The sequence below is a fragment of the Patella vulgata genome, chromosome 6 (genome assembly GCF_932274485.2).
Source record: "Patella vulgata chromosome 6, xgPatVulg1.2, whole genome shotgun sequence".
NCBI classification, from domain to species: domain Eukaryota; kingdom Metazoa; phylum Mollusca; class Gastropoda; family Patellidae; genus Patella; species Patella vulgata.
In genome coordinates this window covers 15,535,617-15,558,589 of record NC_065884.2, presented here as the reverse complement: position 1 = coordinate 15,558,589, position 22,973 = coordinate 15,535,617, and positions in this window count along the sequence as shown.

The window sequence follows — 22,973 nt, the reverse complement described above, 5'->3', positions numbered from 1 at the left end:
GACGTGACGTAAACATGACCTGGTTTGATCGAATTTTAATAGTAGGGCATTTCTTCGCAATTACAATGTTTGAGAAGGATTTGAAGCATAATAATGACAAATTAATTAGTTTGAATATGTTTTTGGTCCATATATACCATTAAATCACCCAGTTTGTACGCGGGAACTCATCTTTAAGTTTGGGATGAGGCTACATTATCAAAATGGTGACGTCATATTCCATATTCCATTAACGCATCTACTTTCACTATCATTATCTGCGTGTAGATTTTGTATTTACAGTTGAGATAAATATAAATACAAACTAACGAATACCATTCCATCTACCGTCTGAAAAGCTATATAGAAGTTGATTTTAACCCTTCCCGAGCTAACCACTTTATACCCATGGAGAGCTATTGTTGTGGAAAACCATGCATACCTTGAATATGAATGCAACTACAACTGTAAATTTGCAGATATATAGCCATTATATGTGACTTAAGATTTTTGAATAGTTGTAACTTATGTTTAAGGGTTGCCATGGTTACCAGTGGGTTTCAAAATGGCTGCCATATTACTGCCATGGATGAAATATTGGGTATTCTCTTGCCAATAAAAAATTCAAGATGTGCAGGAATAAAGCTATATGGATTTTTAGCATGGTAGATATCTCTTATGTAAGAATAGTATAGGTTTTGGGGGGAAAGTCACTAAATTGTAATAATAATAGGTGTTTTTTGAAAGCAGTCAATAACACGAAAACAGGCAATATTGACATTTTTGCTGTATTAGTGAACACAAATGTAAAAGTCATCAGTAACAAGTTTTATTACCAAAAATATAAATATTAGAGAAAAAAAAATAACAATATCCTAAAATACATCATTGTTGCCATGGTAACAAATTTGAAAAAGCACTGAAACAACATTTTTGCGGTACCATACTCATATAAGTGAACACTAATATATCAGTAACACAGATATTTTATGCCTTATCAAGAAATAAGATATTTAGTAAAGCAATAATTTACAACATAAAATTAATAAATTGGGGTTACCATGGTAACCAATTTGAACAAATGTAGACTGGTTGATTAATTGTGGTCAAATGGATAGTCTGATTAAAAAATAGTTAACTAGGAATAGTTACTTTCAAAACCTGTATTTCAATGTAAAATTTTAGATTGACTAAACAAGCCTGTACAATTAAGTACTATCACAAATTTAACAATAAACAAACAATATGTGATGAATACGTCTCCCTGATCATCGTCAAAATACAAATTTAGCAATAGCACTGAGGCTAAGCAAGTCCATTTTTCCTTTGTCAGCTTACCACCAGAGAAGACCTTCTTCTTGGTTGCTCATATTGTTCAACAGAATGGTATCTCTCCATGCACTCAGGATGTATGGCCGGTTTATCACAGTAGGTGCCACAAATATATGATGTTTCATTCCGATATTCCTTACCTAACTTCCTATCACTCCAAACTTTACACTCGGCTGGTTTTGTAGCTTTGGCACAAAAATGTGGGTTGCCATCAAGTCTCTGTAAATCATTTACAACACGAACATTTTTATTTATTGGAACACCAAGGCTATTGACCAAAGAAATGCGGAAATCTTTTGTTGACATAATATCTGATTCACCTCTTTCAAGTTTATCAGATTTGTACAATATATAAGCGTTAACAATCGAGACTTCAAGAAGATGAAAAAATATTTTTCTCCACCACTTTAGAGAAGACCTCTCAAAACGATAATATGTACATAATTGGTCATTGACATCAACCCCATTCATGTGCTTGTTGTAATCTGCTATACACTTGGGTTTATTTCTAGTGTCATGATTTGGATTTTTAGGTTTTATAGTGCACCATTCATCAGATCGGCAGTTATTGGTAATCATTGTAACAACTCGCTTGTCTTTCCATTGTAACATCAAAATATCTTTACGAAAGGCAATAATTTCACCTGGCTTCATATGTTTTGAGGATTTCAATCTTTGAGGAAAGCCTTTTCTATTTGGCATAACCGTACTATTAATATTAAAACCAGAGTCTATGAGCCGTTGAGCTAATCCCAACGTCCAAAAATATCTGTCTGCATAGACAGTACAAGTTGAGCACATTTACTAAGTTCATTTTCCCGACCATCGGCTCCAACGTTTAAGTTTTGCTGCCACATATAACTTGTATTGCTGTCAGCCAATGTGAATAATTTCATACCCCATTTTGTTGGTTTCTTTGGATTGTACTGTCTAAATCCAATCCGTCCTTTGAATTTTACCATTGTCTCATCCACAGCAATATTTTGTCCCATTTCATAAAGTTCCTGTGAACGCATGTTGACATGATCTAGGAGCCATTGTATTTTGTATGATTTTGACGGATAAGAAACATTATCTGGTAAAGGGTGAGCAACATGAAGATTCCAACATAAAAGTAAAAATTAATCTCGACTCATAACTTCACGAAAGAACGGTATACATAAAACATTATTGGACGACCAGTAGTCTGTAATACAAGGAAGCCTTATTACACCCATACTGATTACTATTCCCATCAGGCGTCTGATATCAGCTTTAGAAGGAGAAATCCATTTTCTAAGTCTAGAATGTGGCTTGAGATTTTCCTGATTCTGTTCAATTTTACTGATTGTGATCAAATCCATGTATTCTTGGATATTTTTTGAACAGCTTCGTCTGACCATATTAGATTAAAAAAATCAATAGGATTTATCCTCAACATTACTGGCAACTGAAAGTAGAGGAAATAAATAAATGAATAAATGGATGAATGAATGCACCCACTAAATTTTACCAAGCCCATCTGTGTAAAATTCATTTGGAACACAAAATTGAAGATAAAAATGGATTTTTCGGATAATTCATTATAGGGAAGGGATGTAACTACAGAATGTCAACTGTCCACACAATACCTTATTATATTGACTTTTGTGTTACACAGGAATCGGGGTCAAATGAATTGATATAATTGCAATCAATAAATCTACCATTATTTGGCAAAAAAACCCACGTAAGCCTATTGTCAACATGTCTAATTATCCATAAACAGAAGAAAAGGCGGGTGGGGACGACTAAAGGAATGGCCAAAATAAAAACTATTGAACTTTGAAGACGGGGATATTTTGTTGTTGATCGATTTATTTACCTTCGTTCCTTGATGTCCTTTGTAATGTTCGGTCTGTGGGAAAGAAGGGTCGTCTTCTCTGGTGACACAAAGCCATTCGCCTTCATCCCAACATTCGTCACGGTCATTATTTTCTGGGCCTGTATGTTGACCGAACACAATTTGGCGACCTATTCGGCTAGCGACCTATTCGACCGATCCAGCTGGCAACCTGTTCGGTGGCAACCTATTCAGAATAAATTCAACAGTCGCCCAAACTCATCTATTTTTATCAACCAATCAAATCCAACGTTACGTCTATCAAATGAAAGTAGAATATTTAATTATTTACCCATTCCTTTAGCTCAGAATAGAGATGTATTTTCGCATTATCTTACACAATTCTGGACATCCAACTAAATATATTCCGAAAGGTAAATAAATAAGCTTTCCAAATATTATTAGTAAAAGTTGGCACAGCCATATTAAAGGGATGAACTCTCATCATAAACATGGCCAATTTTGAAAAAAAAATTAAACGGAAAGACTTTTAATGTTAATATCCCGTGTCAAAATTCGGACCATCATACAAAATTCTGATGATCCAACTAAATATATCCTAAAAGGTAATTGAATAAGCTTTCCAAATCTTATTAGTAAAAGTTGGCACAATCATATTAAAGGGGTGCGCTCTCAACCTGAACATAGCCCATTTTTCAATATTTTAATAATAATAATAATAATAATAATTTATTTATAGAGCGCCTATAATCCAATACTTAGATTGCTCTATGGCGCTATTACATTATTGTAAAGGTATAAAATATAAAACATCTTAATAATAAGAACATTGCACAATTAGAATAAAATATGGTATACAATAATAAAAAAAGTAAACTCTGAAAAAAGCTTAAGCATTTAGCAATTAAAATGGCTTTTAAAAAGGTGGGTCTTTAACTTTTTCTTAAAAACAGGCAGGGAAGGGGAATCTTTAATTTCAGAAGGTAACTTATTCCATAGTTTAAAAGCAGCAAAACTATAAGACCTTTCCCCAAATGAGGATTTTGCATGATAGGGCATTAGCAAGTTTTTGTTTTGTGATCTAAGTGTGCGTGTAGGAATATATGGGGTCACTAGTTGTTTGAGGTAGTCAGGTGAGTCTTCAATATTAATGACAGCATAAGTTAGAGAGAGTATTTTAAATTCAATTCTGCTAGTAACTGGCAGCCAATGCAGTTGGTGTAAAATAGGGGTGATATGTTCACATAGTTTAGTTCTAGTAATGACTCGAGCGGCTTTGTTTTGAATTTTTTGTAATCTATTTAGCTGAAGAGAAGGCAAGTTAAACAATAAAGAATTACAATAATCAAGGCGGGAGGTTACAAGTGAGTTGACAAGCATTTTAGAAGTATCAGTATCAATAAAGTTTCTTATGCGACCTATATTATATAGTTGAAAATTGGCGGATTTACACATATTCGACACATGTTCTTTCATGTCAAAATTTTTCCCAAATTTAACACCGAGGTTCCGTACACTGTTACTTGGATGTATGACAGCACCACCCACTTTAACATATTTTGTAATAATTGATGAGAGTCTATGATCGGTTCCTATTTTTAATAATTCAGTTTTATCATCGTTTAGTTTTAAAAAGTTGTTTTTCATCCAGTTTTTTACATTATCAATACATTTCTCCAACTGAATGATTTGTTTACTTTCGTTGTCGGGTGTTACAGCCACATACAGTTGTGTGTCGTCTGCGTATATATGATAGTCTAAATTGTGATCTCTAAGAAGTTTACCAAGAGGGCAAGTATAAGCCGTAAATAATAACGGACCGAGTACTGATCCTTGCGGAATTCCATATTTTATGTCTACTGGTTTTGATGACTGCTTATTTATGACAACAGACTGTTTTCGTGAAGTGAGATATGATTCAAACCATTTCAGGGCATAGCCAGTAATTCCAAAATAATCTTTTAAACGTGTAAGTAGAAGTGCTTGGTCGATGGTATCAAAAGCAGCACTTAGGTCAAGAAGAACAAGAAAAACTACATTTTTATTATCTAGATTAATTAAAATATCATTTTGCACTCGGAGTAAAGCCGTTTCTGTACTATGGAGTTTTTTGTATGCGGATTGAAAGGGTTCGTCCAGATGCTGAAATTTTAAATGATCTTTAAATCTAACAGATACTGCTTTTTCCACAAGTTTAGATAAAAATGATAGGTTAGATACTGGCCGATAATTTTTGAAGATGTTACTGTCTAAAGTACTTTTTTTGATTAAGGGAAAAACTAAAGCTTTTTTCAGAACATCAGGGAAGGTACCAGTTGATAATGATGTATTTACAATATAAGTAAGAACAGGACACAGTTCTTCGATGCACAGTTTCAGAAGCGGTGATGGAAGCGGATCTAACTCGCATGTCGAAGACGATGATTTGGCAACGAGTTGCTTGATTTCTTTGTCTGATGTCGGGGAAAATTCTGACATGACTTGAGAAGGTGGTGATATAACAGATTGACATGTTGTCTCGGAGTTATTGTCTGTTTCAAGTTCAGTCCTAATATTATCAATCTTGTCACAAAAATATTTAGAAAACTCTTCAGCAAGGTCAGCATCATGGGTGTAATCTGGTAGTATTTGTTGATTATGCGGTTTCAGGATACTATTGACTATGTTTTGAAGTACTTTTGGGTTATCCTTATTAACATTGATTTGTTCTAAAATATAGTCTTTTTTTACTCTACCAATCAAATTATTTGTTTTGTTCCGCGCTTGAGTATATAGCTGTCTATTAATCTCAAGATTAGAATTTCGCCAAAGTCTTTCCATGGACCGTCTATGGATTTTACTCTGTCGAATTTCATCAGTAAACCATTTACGATTTGGTCGAATAGTAAATTTGGCTTTTTTAATGGGAGCATGGTCATCCAGAATATTTCTTAGAGTGTCATTATAAAGATTAATTTGTTGATCAATATTTGCTCTGTCGAGTTCCTTTAATATTTTAGAGTTAATAATATCTGATCGAAAATCTTCAATGTTAATATTACGTATTTTTCTATATGTAATTGTCTGTTGTTTAGGTACGGGTTTTTTTATCTTGAGCTTGGTAAATATGCTAAAGTGGTCTGAGACCAGGTCATCACAAATATGGACATCTTCCACAGTGTCGTCTAAAACCCTAGTTATCACCACATCAAGTAAATGACCTTTTCTGTGCGTACTGCCAGTAGTATGCTGTTTAAGATTAAATGAATCTAAAATATCATAAAATCTATTTGATATGCTACACTTGACATCATCGAGATGTAGATTTAAATCCCCAACAAGTAGTAAACGAGAAGATGAGTCAAAAGTTTCGTACAGTAGATCAGTGAATTCACTGAGAAAAACATCACGACTGGATGAAGGTGGACGGTATAAACAAACAATTCTAAGGACTTCATTTGTACATTTTACAAGTATGTCAAGGTGCTCAAAAGACGTGAAAGGACCAAGGGACTGATTTTTTGATGTTTCTAGTACCGATTTATGAAAAACAGCTAGTCCGCCTCCTCTACGACCTATTCGATTTTCAGTAACTGCAGAATAATTTGATGGCAAAAGTTTGTGTAGAGTAACCGTATCATTTGGTTTAAGCCATGTTTCAACGGCTACAAATATGTCCAAATCATTATCTAGCAAATATTCCTGAAGTTCATCAGTTTTATTCCTAATTGACTGACAATTTAAAACACAGAGATTAAATGAATTTAGTACATTACCAGACTTTTCACTACTTTTTGTATCAATAGATCTGAGGTTGTTATGGTTAACACCCCTGTCTTTTCTTGTTGGTCTAGGTTTATTAGTTACCCTTATTTTAGGTTGTATAACTTCAAACAAAGTACAAATATTTTCTTTGGTGTTTACTATAAGATCTGAAAACTGTTCAATGTTGTTTTTCATCCTGTGATCTATAAACTGTAGGTTTTTATTCAAGCTGATTAGTTTTTCTCTACAATAGGTTATCATGATTATTACTCACTTCATGAACTCACCACACTTTTGTTATTTTAAAATTTGCAAATTGTACAAAATCTAAAACACTTCCAATAGAAATTTTTGTATAAAAATGAGCCAAGGTAACTCCCCAAGTCACAAGTAAAAGATAGTAGCTAAAATCAATTTAAATCTATTAAAATTATAAGAAAAACCAGAGAGCAAGACACAGTGCAACCACTAGGCAGTGAAAGAACGGTAATATTCCGAGTCCAAATTCGGACCATCGCACAAAATCCTGAGCATCCAGCTGTATATATTCTGAACGATAATTGAATAAGCTTTCCAAATATACTTAGTAAAACATAGCACAATCATATTAAAGGGGTGCGCTCTCATCCTAAACGTCGCCAATTTTTCAATATTTTAAAGTGAAAGAACGATAATATTCCGAGTAAAAATTCTGACCATCGTACAAAATTCTGAGCATCCAGCTATATATATTCTGAACGGTAATTGAATAAGCTTTCCAAATATTGTTAGTAAAAGTTGGCACAATCATATTAAAGGGGCGCGCTCTCAACCTGAACATAATCAATTTTTCAATATTCTAAATGCAAAGATAGGCCGGTATGTTTTTCGAAGTCGAAATTCGGATCATCGTACAAAATTCTGAGCATCCAGCTATATATATTCTGAAAGGTAATTGGATAAGCTTTCCAAATATTATTAGTAAAAGTTGACACAATGATATTAAAGGGGCGCGCTCTCAACCTGAACATAGCCAATTTTTCAATATTCTAAATGTAAAAATAGACCTGTATTTTTTTCGAAGTCCAAATTCCGATCATCGGACAAAATTCTGAGCATCTAGCTATATATATTCTGAATGATAATTGAATAAGCTTTCTAAATATTATTAGTAAAAGTTGGCACAATCATATTAAAGGGGTGCGCTCTCATCCTAAACGTCGCCAATTTTTCAATATTTTAAAGTGAAAGAACGGTAATATTCCGAGTCAAAATTCGGACCATCGTACAAAATTCTGAGCATCCAGCTATATATATTCTAAAAGGTGATTAAATAAGCTTTCCAAATATACTTAGTAAAACATGGCACAATCATATTAAAGGGGTGCGCTCTCATCCTAAACGTCGACAATTTTTCAATATTTTAAAGTGAAAGAACGGTAATATTCCGAGTCAAAATTCGGACCATCGTACAAAATTCTGAGCATCCAGATATATTCTGAAAGGTAATTGAATAAGCTTTCCAAATATTGTTAGTAAAAGTTGGCACAATCATATTAAAGGGGCGCGCTCTCAACCTGAACATAATCAATTTTTCAATATTCTAAATGCAAAGATAGGCCGGTATGTTTTTCGAAGTCGAAATTCGGATCATCGTACAAAATTCTGTGCATCCAGCTATATATATTCTAAAGGTAATTGAATAAGCTTTCCAAATAATATTAGTAAAAGTTGGTACAATCATATTAAAGGGGCGCGCTCTCAACCTGAACATAGCCCATTTTTCAATATTTTAAAGTGAAAGTACGGTAATATTCCGAGTCAAAATTAGAACCATCGTACAAAATTCTGAGCATCCAGCTATATATATTCTGAGCATCCAGCTATATATATTCTGAAAGGTAATTGGATAAGCTTTCCAAATATTATTAGTAAAAGTATTTTAAAGTGAAAGAACGGTAATATTCCGAGTCAAAATTCGGACCATCGTACAAAATTCTGAGCATCCAGATATATATATTCTGAAAGGTAATTGGATAAGCTTTCCAAATATTATTAGTAAAAGTATTTTAAAGTGAAAGAACGGTAATATTCCGAGTCAAAATTCGGACCATCGTACAAAATTCTGAGCATCCAGATATATTCTGAAAGGTAATTGAATAAGCTTTCCAAATATTGTTAGTAAAAGTTGGCACAATCATATTAAAGGGGCGCGCTCTCAACCTGAACATAATCAATTTTTCAATATTCTAAATGCAAAGATAGGCCGGTATGTTTTTCGAAGTCGAAATTCGGATCATCGTACAAAATTCTGAGCATCCAGCTATATATATTCTAAAAGGTAATTGAATAAGCTTTCCAAATAATATTAGTAAAAGTTGGCACAATCATATTAAAGGGGCGCGCTCTCAACCTGAACATAGCCCATTTTTCAATATTTTAAAGTGAAAGTACGGTAATATTCCGAGTCAAAATTAGAACCATCGTACAAAATTCTGAGCATCCAGCTATATATATTCTGAAAGGTAATTGGATAAGCTTTCCAAATATTATTAGTAAAAGTTGACACAATGATATTAAAGGGGCGCGCTCTCAACCTGAACATAGCCAATTTTTCAATATTCTAAATGTAAAAATAGACCTGTATTTTTTTCGAAGTCCGAATTCCGATCATCGTACAAAATTCTGAGCATCTAGCTATATATATTCTGAATGATAATTGAATAAGCTTTCTAAATATTATTAGTAAAAGTTGGCACAATCATATTAAAGGGGTGCGCTCTCATCCTAAACGTCGCCAATTTTTCAATATTTTAAAGTGAAAGAACGGTAATATTCCGAGTCAAAATTCTGACCATCGTACAAAATTCTGAGCATCCAGCTATATATATTCTAAAAGGTGATTAAATAAGCTTTCCAAATATACTTAGTAAAACATGGCACAATCATATTAAAGGGGTGCGCTCTCATCCTACACGTCGACAATTTTTCAATATTTTAAAGTGAAAGAACGGTAATATTCCGAGTCAAAATTCGGACCATCGTACAAAATTCTGAGCATCCAGATATATTCTGAAAGGTAATTGAATAAGCTTTCCAAATATTGTTAGTAAAAGTTGGCACAATCATATTAAAGGGGCGCGCTCTCAACCTGAACATAATCAATTTTTCAATATTCTAAATGCAAAGATAGGCCGGTATGTTTTTCGAAGTCGAAATTCGGATCATCGTACAAAATTCTGAGCATCCAGCTATATATATTCTAAAAGGTAATTGAATAAGCTTTCCAAATAATATTAGTAAAAGTTGGCACAATCATATTAAAGGGGCGCGCTCTCAACCTGAACATAGCCCATTTTTCAATATTTTAAAGTGAAAGTACGGTAATATTCCGAGTCAAAATTAGAACCATCGTACAAAATTCTGAGCATCCAGCTATATATATTCTGAAAGGTAATTGGATAAGCTTTCCAAATATTATTAGTAAAAGTTGACACAATGATATTAAAGGGGCGCGCTCTCAACCTGAACATAGCCAATTTTTCAATATTCTAAATGTAAAAATAGACCTGTATTTTTTTCGAAGTCCGAATTCCGATCATCGTACAAAATTCTGAGCATCTAGCTATATATATTCTGAATGATAATTGAATAAGCTTTCTAAATATTATTAGTAAAAGTTGGCACAATCATATTAAAGGGGTGCGCTCTCATCCTAAACGTCGCCAATTTTTCAATATTTTAAAGTGAAAGAACGGTAATATTCCGAGTCAAAATTCTGACCATCGTACAAAATTCTGAGCATCCAGCTATATATATTCTAAAAGGTGATTAAATAAGCTTTCCAAATATACTTAGTAAAACATGGCACAATCATATTAAAGGGGTGCGCTCTCATTCTAAACGTCGACAATTTTTCAATATTTTAAAGTGAAAGAACGGTAATATTCCGAGTCAAAATTCGGACCATCGTACAAAATTCTGAGCATCCAGATATATTCTGAAAGGTAATTGAATAAGCTTTCCAAACATTGTTAGTAAAAGTTGGCACAATCATATTAAAGGGGCGCGCTCTCAACCTGAACATAATCAATTTTTCAATATTCTAAATGCAAAGATAGGCCGGTATGTTTTTCGAAGTCGAAATTCGGATCATCGTACAAAATTCTGAGCATCCAGCAATATATATTCTAAAAGGTAATTGAATAAGCTTTCCAAATAATATTAGTAAAAGTTGGCACAATGATATTAAAGGGGCGCGCTCTCAACCTGAACATAGCCCATTTTTCAATATTTTAAAGTGAAAGTACGGTAATATTCCGAGTCAAAATTAGAACCATCGTACAAAATTCTGAGCATCCAGCTATATATATTCTGAAAGGTAATTGGATAAGCTTTCCAAATATTATTAGTAGAAGTTGACACAATGATATTAAAGGGGCGCGCTCTCAACCTGAACATAGCCAATTTTTCAATATTCTAAATGTAAAAATAGACCTGTATTTTTTTCGAAGTCCAAATTCCGATCATCGTACAAAATTCTGAGCATCTAGCTATATATATTCTGAAAGATAATTGAATAAGCTTTCTAAATATTATTAGTAAAAGTTGGCACAATCATATTAAAGGGGTGCGCTCTCATCCTAAACGTCGCCAATTTTTCAATATTTTAAAGTGAAAGAACGGTAATATTCCGAGTCAAAATTCGGGCCATCGTACAAAATTCTGAGCACCCAGCTATATATATTCTAAAAGGTGATTAAATGAGCTTTCCAAATATACTTAGTAAAACATGGCACAATCATATTAAAGGGGTGCGCTCTCATTCTAAACGTCGACAATTTTTCAATATTTTAAAGTGAAAGAACGGTAATATTCCGAGTCAAAATTCGGACCATCGTACAAAATTCTGAGCATCTAGCTATATATACTATTCAAAAAAAGTAGGGGATATTTGATTTTGGGGGCATAATACTAAAATATGCAAATGACTACGAAAAAAGTGACTATAGAACCTAACAGAAGAAACATTTCCAGTTACATGTGACGCCCAAACGCACCAATAGCTACCGCATGGAATGCAGGTGATGCTTGGGATCATCATGGGGGTCCAACCCAAGATTTGTTACAGTCATTGTGGCATTGAATTCCAGGGTGGAAACATCAGTTTAATTGTTTTAGTGACCAGAAAACAAATTTTGATATGCGTCGGCTTACCCAAAATGAAAGGTTGCGTGCCCTTGGCATGCTACAGATCGGCACAACACAGGCGGTTGTGGCGCGGACGATGAATGTTTCTCAGTCTGTCATAAGCAGGCTATGGTCCAGATACCGTGATACACAATCTGTACAGGACAGACCACGCTCAGGTCGACCAAGGGCGACAACTCAAGCCCAGGATCGATTTATCCGTACCTTGGCCTTGAGAAATCGTGTCATCACAGCAAATCAGATCAGCGCTCGTCTTCAAACAGACACTGGTGTGAGAGTAAGTGGCCAGACGATTCGGAATCGACTGCATAGGGGTCACCTTCGCGCCCGACGTCCTCACGTGATCCCTTGTTTGAGAGATCATCACATTCAGGCAAGACGTCGTTGGTGTAGGGATCGTCAACACTGGGATAATCGACGCTGGAGCAATGTGATGTTTTCAGATGAGACAAGGTTCACTGTTGATTTTTTGGACAGACGTAGGAGGATGTGGCGTCGTCGAAACGAGCGCTTCCAAGACGTTAACGTCATCAGACATGATCGATTTGGGGGTGGTTCCGTTATGGTGTGGGGAGGCATCACTGTTGCTGGAAGAACGGCTTTACATGTTGTTGCAGGGCGTGTTACAGGCCAGTACTACCGGGACAACATCTTGGCAGTCCATGTTGTGCCGTTCGCACGACGTCATGGCCGCCGTTTCATCTTCCAGGATGACAACGCAAGATGTCACAGGGCCAGGATCGTTACAGGTTACCTCCAACAACAGAACATCACCACATTACCTTGGCCAGCACTGAGTCCCGACCTCTCCCCCATCGAGCATGTCTGGGACATGCTTGGACAGAGGTTTCGTTAACGTCAACAACGTCCTGCCAATGTCCAAGAACTTGCTGCTGCGTTGCAACAGGAATGGGACAATCTGGACCAAAATGACCTTAGACGTCTCATTAGGAGTATGCCACGTCGGATCAATGCTTGTTTGGCAAACAGAGGAGGATTTACCCGTTACTGACTTGGTTGTGATGCTGTGGTAACTTTGCTGTTTGACCCCGGGTATCATTTTACCCTTATAATGGTCAGTCTGTGCCTTACTTAGTCTAACGATCATTTGGAATAAATCGATGAATGTGAACTTCATTTCATTTTGTCATTTGTTTCTTCGTCAGTTTCATTAGGTGACTTTAATAACACTTAAAAATCAAATATCCCCTACATTTTTTGAATAGTATATATTCTAAAAGGTAATTGAATAAGCTTTCCAAATATTATTAGTAGAAGTTGGCACAATCATATTAAAGGGGCGCGCTCTCAACCTGAACATAATCAATTTTTCAATATTCTAAATGCAAAGATAGGCCGGTATTTTTTTCGAAGTCGAAATTCGGATCATTGTACAAAATTCTGAGAATCCAGCTATATATATTCTGAAAGGTAATTGAATAAGCTTTCTAAATATTATTAGTAAAAGTTGGCACAATTATATTAAAGGGGTGCGATCTCATCCTAAACGTCGTCCATTTTTCAATATTTTTAAAGTGAAAGAACGGTAATATTCCGAGTCAAAATTAGAACCATCGTACAAAATTCTGAGCATCCAGCTATACATATTCTGAAAGGTGATTGAATAAGCTTTCCAAATATTATTAGTAAAAGTTGGCACAATCATATTAATGGGGCGCGCTCTCAACCTGAATAAAGCCAATTTTTCAATATTCTAAATGTAAAGATAGACCTGTATTTTTTTTCGAAGTCAAAATTCGGATCATCATACAAAATTCTGAGCATGTAGCTATATATATTCTGAACGATAATTGAACAAGCTTTCTAAAGATTATTAGTAAAAGTTGGCACAATCATATGAAAGGGGTGCGCTCTCATCCTAAACGTCGCCAATTTTTCAATATTTTAAAGTGAAAGAACGGTAATATTCCGAGTCAAAATTCGGACCATCGTACAAAATTCTGAGCATCCAGCTATATATATTCTAAAAGGTGATTAAATAAGCTTTCCAAATATACTTAGTAAAATATGGCACAATCATATTAAAGGGGTGCGCTCTCATCCTAAACGTCGACAATTTTTCAATATTTTAAAGTGAAAGAACGGTAATATTCTGAGTCAAAATTCGGACCATCGTACAAACAAAATTCTGAGCATCTAGCTATATATATTCTAAAAGGTAATTGAATAAGCTTTCCAAATATTATTAGTAAAATTTGGCACAATCATATTAAAGGGGCGCGCTCTCAACCTGAACATAGCCCTTTTTTCAATATTCTAAATGCAAAGATAGGCCGGTATTTTTTTCGAAGTCGAAATTCGGATCATTGTACAAAATTATGAGAATCCAGCTATATATAATCTGAAAGGTAATTGAATAAGCTTTCTAAATATTATCAGTAAAAGTTGGCACAATCATATTAAAGGGGTGCGCTCTCATCCTAAACATCGTCTATTTTTAAATATTTTTAAAAGTGAAAGAACGGTAATATTCCGAGTCAAAATTCGGACCATCGTACAAAATTCTGAGCATCCAGCTATATATATTCTGAAAGGTAATTGGATAAGCTTTCCAAATATTATTAGTAAAAGTTGACACAATGATATTAAAGGGGCGCGCTCTCAACCTGAACATAGCCAATTTTTCAATATTCTAAATGTAAAAATAGACCTGTATTTTTTTCGAAGTCCAAATTCCGATCATCGTACAAAATTCTGAGCATCTAGCTATATATATTCTGAATGATAATTGAATAAGCTTTCTAAATATTATTAGTAAAAGTTGGCACAATCATATTAAAGGGGTGCGCTCTCATCCTAAACGTCGCCAATTTTTCAATATTTTAAAGTGAAAGAACGGTAATATTCCGAGTCAAAATTCTGACCATCGTACAAAATTCTGAGCATCCAGCTATATATATTCTAAAAGGTGATTAAATAAGCTTTCCAAATATACTTAGTAAAACATGGCACAATCATATTAAAGGGGTGCGCTCTCATCCTAAACGTCGACAATTTTTCAATATTTTAAAGTGAAAGAACGGTAATATTCCGAGTCAAAATTCGGACCATCGTACAAAATTCTGAGCATCCAGATATATTCTGAAAGGTAATTGAATAAGCTTTCCAAATATTGTTAGTAAAAGTTGGCACAATCATATTAAAGGGGCGCGCTCTCAACCTGAACATAATCAATTTTTCAATATTCTAAATGCAAAGATAGGCCGGTATGTTTTTCGAAGTCGAAATTCGGATCATCGTACAAAATTCTGAGCATCCAGCTATATATATTCTAAAAGGTAATTGAATAAGCCTTCCAAATAATATTAGTAAAAGTTGGCACAATCATATTAAAGGGGCGCGCTCTCAACCTGAACATAGCCCATTTTTCAATATTTTAAAGTGAAAGTACGGTAATATTCCGAGTCAAAATTAGAACCATCGTACAAAATTCTGAGCATCCAGCTATATATATTCTGAAAGGTAATTGGATAAGCTTTCCAAATATTATTAGTAAAAGTTGACACAATGATATTAAAGGGGCGCGCTCTCAACCTGAACATAGGCAATTTTTCAATATTCTAAATGTAAAAATAGACCTGTATTTTTTTCGAAGTCCGAATTCCGATCATCGTACAAAATTCTGAGCATCTAGCTATATATATTCTGAATGATAATTGAATAAGCTTTCTAAATATTATTAGTAAAAGTTGGCACAATCATATTAAAGGGGTGCGCTCTCATCCTAAACGTCGCCAATTTTTCAATATTTTAAAGTGAAAGAACGGTAATATTCCGAGTCAAAATTCTGACCATCGTACAAAATTCTGAGCATCCAGCTATATATATTCTAAAAGGTGATTAAATAAGCTTTCCAAATATACTTAGTAAAACATGGCACAATCATATTAAAGGGGTGCGCTCTCATTCTAAACGTCGACAATTTTTCAATATTTTAAAGTGAAAGAACGGTAATATTCCGAGTCAAAATTCGGACCATCGTACAAAATTCTGAGCATCCAGATATATTCTGAAAGGTAATTGAATAAGCTTTCCAAACATTGTTAGTAAAAGTTGGCACAATCATATTAAAGGGGCGCGCTCTCAACCTGAACATAATCAATTTTTCAATATTCTAAATGCAAAGATAGGCCGGTATGTTTTTCGAAGTCGAAATTCGGATCATCGTACAAAATTCTGAGCATCCAGCAATATATATTCTAAAAGGTAATTGAATAAGCTTTCCAAATAATATTAGTAAAAGTTGGCACAATGATATTAAAGGGGCGCGCTCTCAACCTGAACATAGCCCATTTTTCAATATTTTAAAGTGAAAGTACGGTAATATTCCGAGTCAAAATTAGAACCATCGTACAAAATTCTGAGCATCCAGCTATATATATTCTGAAAGGTAATTGGATAAGCTTTCCAAATATTATTAGTAGAAGTTGACACAATGATATTAAAGGGGCGCGCTCTCAACCTGAACATAGCCAATTTTTCAATATTCTAAATGTAAAAATAGACCTGTATTTTTTTCGAAGTCCAAATTCCGATCATCGTACAAAATTCTGAGCATCTAGCTATATATATTCTGAAAGATAATTGAATAAGCTTTCTAAATATTATTAGTAAAAGTTGGCACAATCATATTAAAGGGGTGCGCTCTCATCCTAAACGTCGCCAATTTTTCAATATTTTAAAGTGAAAGAACGGTAATATTCCGAGTCAAAATTCGGGCCATCGTACAAAATTCTGAGCACCCAGCTATATATATTCTAAAAGGTGATTAAATGAGCTTTCCAAATATACTTAGTAAAACATGGCACAATCATATTAAAGGGGTGCGCTCTCATTCTAAACGTCGACAATTTTTCAATATTTTAAAGTGAAAGAACGGTAATATTCCGAGTCAAAATTCGGACCATCGTACAAAATTCTGAGCATCTAGCTATATATACTATTCAAAAAAAGTAGGGGATATTTGATTTTGGGGGCATAATACTAAAATATGCAAATGACTACGAAAAAAGTGACTATAGAACCTAACAGAAGAAACATTTCCAGTTACATGTGACGCCCAAACGCACCAATAGCTACCGCATGGAATGCAGGTGATGCTTGGGATCATCATGGGGGTCCAACCCAAGATTTGTTACAGTCATTGTGGCATTGAATTCCAGGGTGGAAACATCAGTTTAATTGTTTTAGTGACCAGAAAACAAATTTTGATATGCGTCGGCTTACCCAAAATGAAAGGTTGCGTGCCCTTGGCATGCTACAGATCGGCACAACACAGGCGGTTGTGGCGCGGACGATGAATGTTTCTCAGTCTGTCATAAGCAGGCTATGGTCCAGATACCGTGATACACAATCTGTACAGGACAGACCACGCTCAGGTCGACCAAGGGCGACAACTCAAGCCCAGGATCGATTTATCCGTACCTTGGCCTTGAGAAATCGTGTCATCACAGCAAATCAGATCAGCGCTCGTCTTCAAACAGACACTGGTGTGAGAGTAAGTGGCCAGACGATTCGGAATCGACTGCATAGGGGTCACCTTCGCGCCCGACGTCCTCACGTGATCCCTTGTTTGAGAGATCATCACATTCAGGCAAGACGTCGTTGGTGTAGGGATCGTCAACACTGGGATAATCGACGCTGGAGCAATGTGATGTTTTCAGATGAGTCAAGGTTCACTGTTGATTTTTTGGACAGACGTAGGAGGATGTGGCGTCGTCGAAACGAGCGCTTCCAAGACGTTAACGTCATCAGACATGATCGATTTGGGGGTGGTTTCGTTATGGTGTGGGGAGGCATCACTGTTGCTGGAAGAACGGCTTTACATGTTGTTGCAGGGCGTGTTACAGGCCAGTACTACCGGGACAACATCTTGGCAGTCCATGTTGTGCCGTTCGCACGACGTCATGGCCGCCGTTTCATCTTCCAGGATGACAACGCAAGATGTCACAGGGCCAGGATCGTTACAGGTTACCTCCAACAACAGAACATCACCACATTACCTTGGCCAGCACTGAGTCCCGACCTCTCCCCCATCGAGCATGTCTGGGACATGCTTGGACAGAGGTTTCGTTAACGTCAACAACGTCCTGCCAATGTCCAAGAACTTGCTGCTGCGTTGCAACAGGAATGGGACAATCTGGACCAAAATGACCTTAGACGTCTCATTAGGAGTATGCCACGTCGGATCAATGCTTGTTTGGCAAACAGAGGAGGATTTACCCGTTACTGACTTGGTTGTGATGCTGTGGTAACTTTGCTGTTTGACCCCGGGTATCATTTTACCCTTATAATGGTCAGTCTGTGCCTTACTTAGTCTAACGATCATTTGGAATAAATCGATGAATGTGAACTTCATTTCATTTTGTCATTTGTTTCTTCGTCAGTTTCATTAGGTGACTTTAATAACACTTAAAAATCAAATATCCCCTACATTTTTTGAATAGTATATATTCTAAAAGGTAATTGAATAAGCTTTCCAAATATTATTAGTAGAAGTTGGCACAATCATATTAAAGGGGCGCGCTCTCAACCTGAACATAATCAATTTTTCAATATTCTAAATGCAAAGATAGGCCGGTATTTTTTTCGAAGTCGAAATTCGGATCATTGTACAAAATTCTGAGAATCCAGCTATATATATTCTGAAAGGTAATTGAATAAGCTTTCTAAATATTATTAGTAAAAGTTGGCACAATTATATTAAAGGGGTGCGCTCTCATCCTAAACGTCGTCCATTTTTCAATATTTTTAAAGTGAAAGAACGGTAATATTCCGAGTCAAAATTAGAACCATCGTACAAAATTCTGAGCATCCAGCTATACATATTCTGAAAGGTGATTGAATAAGCTTTCCAAATATTATTAGTAAAAGTTGGCACAATCATATTAATGGGGCGCGCTCTCAACCTGAATAAAGCCAATTTTTCAATATTCTAAATGTAAAGATAGACCTGTATTTTTTTTCGAAGTCAAAATTCGGATCATCATACAAAATTCTGAGCATGTAGCTATATATATTCTGAACGATAATTGAACAAGCTTTCTAAAGATTATTAGTAAAAGTTGGCACAATCATATGAAAGGGGTGCGCTCTCATCCTAAACGTCGCCAATTTTTCAATATTTTAAAGTGAAAGAACGGTAATATTCCGAGTCAAAATTCGGACCATCGTACAAAATTCTGAGCATCCAGCTATATATATTCTAAAAGGTGATTAAATAAGCTTTCCAAATATACTTAGTAAAATATGGCACAATCATATTAAAGGGGTGCGCTCTCATCCTAAACGTCGACAATTTTTCAATATTTTAAAGTGAAAGAACGGTAATATTCTGAGTCAAAATTCGGACCATCGTACAAACAAAATTCTGAGCATCTAGCTATATATATTCTAAAAGGTAATTGAATAAGCTTTCCAAATATTATTAGTAAAAGTTGGCACAATCATATTAAAGGGGCGCGCTCTCAACCTGAACATAGCCCTTTTTTCAATATTCTAAATGCAAAGATAGGCCGGTATTTTTTTCGAAGTCGAAATTCGGATCATTGTACAAAATTATGAGAATCCAGCTATATATAATCTGAAAGGTAATTGAATAAGCTTTCTAAATATTATCAGTAAAAGTTGGCACAATCATATTAAAGGGGTGCGCTCTCATCCTAAACATCGTCTATTTTTAAATATTTTTAAAAGTGAAAGAACGGTAATATTCCGAGTCAAAATTCGGACCATCGTACAAAATTCTGAGCATCCAGCTATATATATTCTAAAAGGTGATTAAATAAGCTTTCCAAATATACTGAGTAAAATATGGCACAATCATATTAAAGGGATGCGCTCTCATCCTAAACGTCGACAATTTTTCAATATTTTAAAGTGAAAGAACGGTAATATTCCGAGTCAAAATTCGGACCATCGTACAAAATTCTGAGCATCTAGCTATATATATTCTGAAAGGTAATTGAATAAGCTTTCCAAATATTATTAGTAAAAGTTGGCACAATCATCTTAAAGGGGCGCGCTCTCAACCTGAACATAGCCCTTTTTTCAATATTCTAAATGCAAAGATAGGCCGGTATTTTTTTCGAAGTCGAAATTCGGATCATCGTACACAATTCTAGGCATCCAGCTATATATATTCTGAAATGTTATTGAATAAGCTTTCTAAATAATATTAGTAAAAGTTGGCACAATCATATTAAAGGGGTGCGCTCTAATCCTAAACGTCGCCAATTATTCAATATTTTAAAGTGAAAGAACGATAATATTCCGAGTCAAAATTAGTATCATCGTACAAAATTCTGAACATCCAGCTATAAATATTCTGAAAGGTAATTGAATAAGCTTCATAAATATTATTAGTTAAAGTTGGCACAATCATATTAAAGGGGTGCGCTCGCTCTCATCCTAAACGTCGCCAATTTTTCAATATTTTAAAGTGAAAGAACGATAATATTCCGAGTAAAAATTCTGACCATCGTACAAAATTCTGAGCATCCATCTATATATATTCTGAACATAGCCAATTTTTCAATATTCTAAACGTAAAGATAGGCCGGTATTTGTTTCGAAGTCGAAATTCGGATCATCGTACAAAATTCTGAGCATCCAGCTATATATATTCTGAAAGGTAATAGAATAAGCTTTACAAATATACTATTCAAAAAAAGTAGGGGATATTTGATTTTTAAGTGTTATTAAAGTCACCTAATGAAACTGACGAAGAAACAAATGACAAAATGAAATGAAGTTCACATTCATCGATTTATTCCAAATGATCGTTAGACTAAGTAAGGCACAGACTGACCATTATAAGGGTAAAATGATACCCGGGGTCAAACAGCAAAGTTACCACAGCATCACAACCAAGTCAGTAACGGGTAAATCCTCCTCTGTTTGCCAAACAAGCATTGATCCGACGTGGCATACTCCTAATGAGACGTCTAAGGTCATTTTGGTCCAGATTGTCCCATTCCTGTTGCAACGCAGCAGCAAGTTCTTGGACATTGGCAGGACGTTGTTGACGTTGACGTAACCTCTGTCCAAGCATGTCCCAGACATGCTCGATGGGGGAGAGGTCGGGACTCAATGCTGGCCAAGGTAATGTGGTGATGTTCTGTTGTTGGAGGTAACCTGTAACGATCCTGGCCCTGTGACATCTTGCGTTGTCATCCTGGAAGATGAAACGGGGGCCATGACGTCGTGCGAACGGCACAACATGGACTGCCAAGATGTTGTCCCGGTAGTACTGGCCTGTAACACGCCCTGCAACAACATGTAAAGCCGTTCTTCCAGCAACAGTGATGCCTCCCCACACCATAACAGAACCACCCCCAAATCGATCATGTCTGATGACGTTAACGTCTTGGAAGCGCTCGTTTCGACGACGCCACACCCTCCTACGTCTGTCCAAAAAATCAACAGTGAACCTTGACTCATCTGAAAACATCACATTGCTCCAGCGTCGATTATCCCAGTGTTGACGATCCCTACACCAACGACGTCTTGCCTGAATGTGATGATCTCTCAAACAAGGGATCACGCGAGGACGTCGGGCGCGAAGGTGACCCCTATGCAGTCGATTCCGAATCGTCTGGCCACTCACTCTCACACCAGTGTCTGTTTGAAGACGAGCGCTGATCTGATTTGCTGTGATGACACGATTTCTCAAGGCCAAGGTACGGATAAATCGATCCTGGGCTTGAGTTGTCGCCCTTGGTCGACCTGAGCGTGGTCTGTCCTGTACAGATTGTGTATCACGGTATCTGGACCATAGCCTGCTTATGACAGACTGAGAAACATTCATCGTCCGCGCCACAACCGCCTGTGTTGTGCCGATCTGTAGCATGCCAAGGGCACGTAACCTTGTATTTTGGGTAAGCCGACGCATATCAAAATTTGTTTTCTGGTCACTAAAACAATTAAACTGATGTTTCCACCCTGGAATTCAATGCCACAATGACTGTAACATTCAAAGTCAGAGTCGTGCAAATCTTGGGTTGGACCCCCATGATGATCCCAGGCATCACCTGCATTCCATGCGGTAGCTATTGGTGCGTTTGGGCGTCACATGTAACTGGAAATGTTTCTTCTGTTAGATTCTATAGTGACTTTTTTCGTAGTCATTTGCATATTTTAGTATTATGCCCCCAAAATCAAATATCCCCTACTTTTTTTGAATAGTATATTATTAGTAAAAGTTGGCACAATCATATTAAAGGGGCGCGCTCTCAACCTGAACATAGCCAATTTCCGTTCTTTCACTTTAAAATATTGAAAAATTGGTGACGTTTAGGATGAGAGCGCACCCCTTTAATATGATTGTGCCAACTTTTACTAATAATATTTAGAAATCTTATTCAATTACCTTTCAGAATATATATAGCCGGGTGCTCATAATTTTGTACGATGATCCGAATTTTGACTCGGAATATTACCGTTCTTTCACTTTAAAATATTGAAAAATGGGCTATGTTCAGGTTGAGAGCGCACCCCTTTAATATGATTGTGCCAACATTTACTAATAATATTTGGAAAAGCTTATTCAATTACCTTTTAGAATATATTTAGTTTGATCCTCAGAATTTAGTAGGATGGTCTGAATTTTGACACGGGATATTAACGGTCTTTCCCTTTAATTTTTTTTTTAAAATTGGCCATGTTTAGGATGAGAGTGCACCCCTTTAATGACTGTGCCGACGTTTAATAATAATATTTGGAAAGCTTATTTAATTAACTTTCGGAATATATTTAGTTGGATGTCCAGAATTTTGTAAGATAATGAGAAATTACATCTCTATTCTGAGCTAAAGGAATGGATAAATAATAATATACATGTATTCTACTTTCATTTGATAGACGTAACGTTGGATTTGATTGGTTG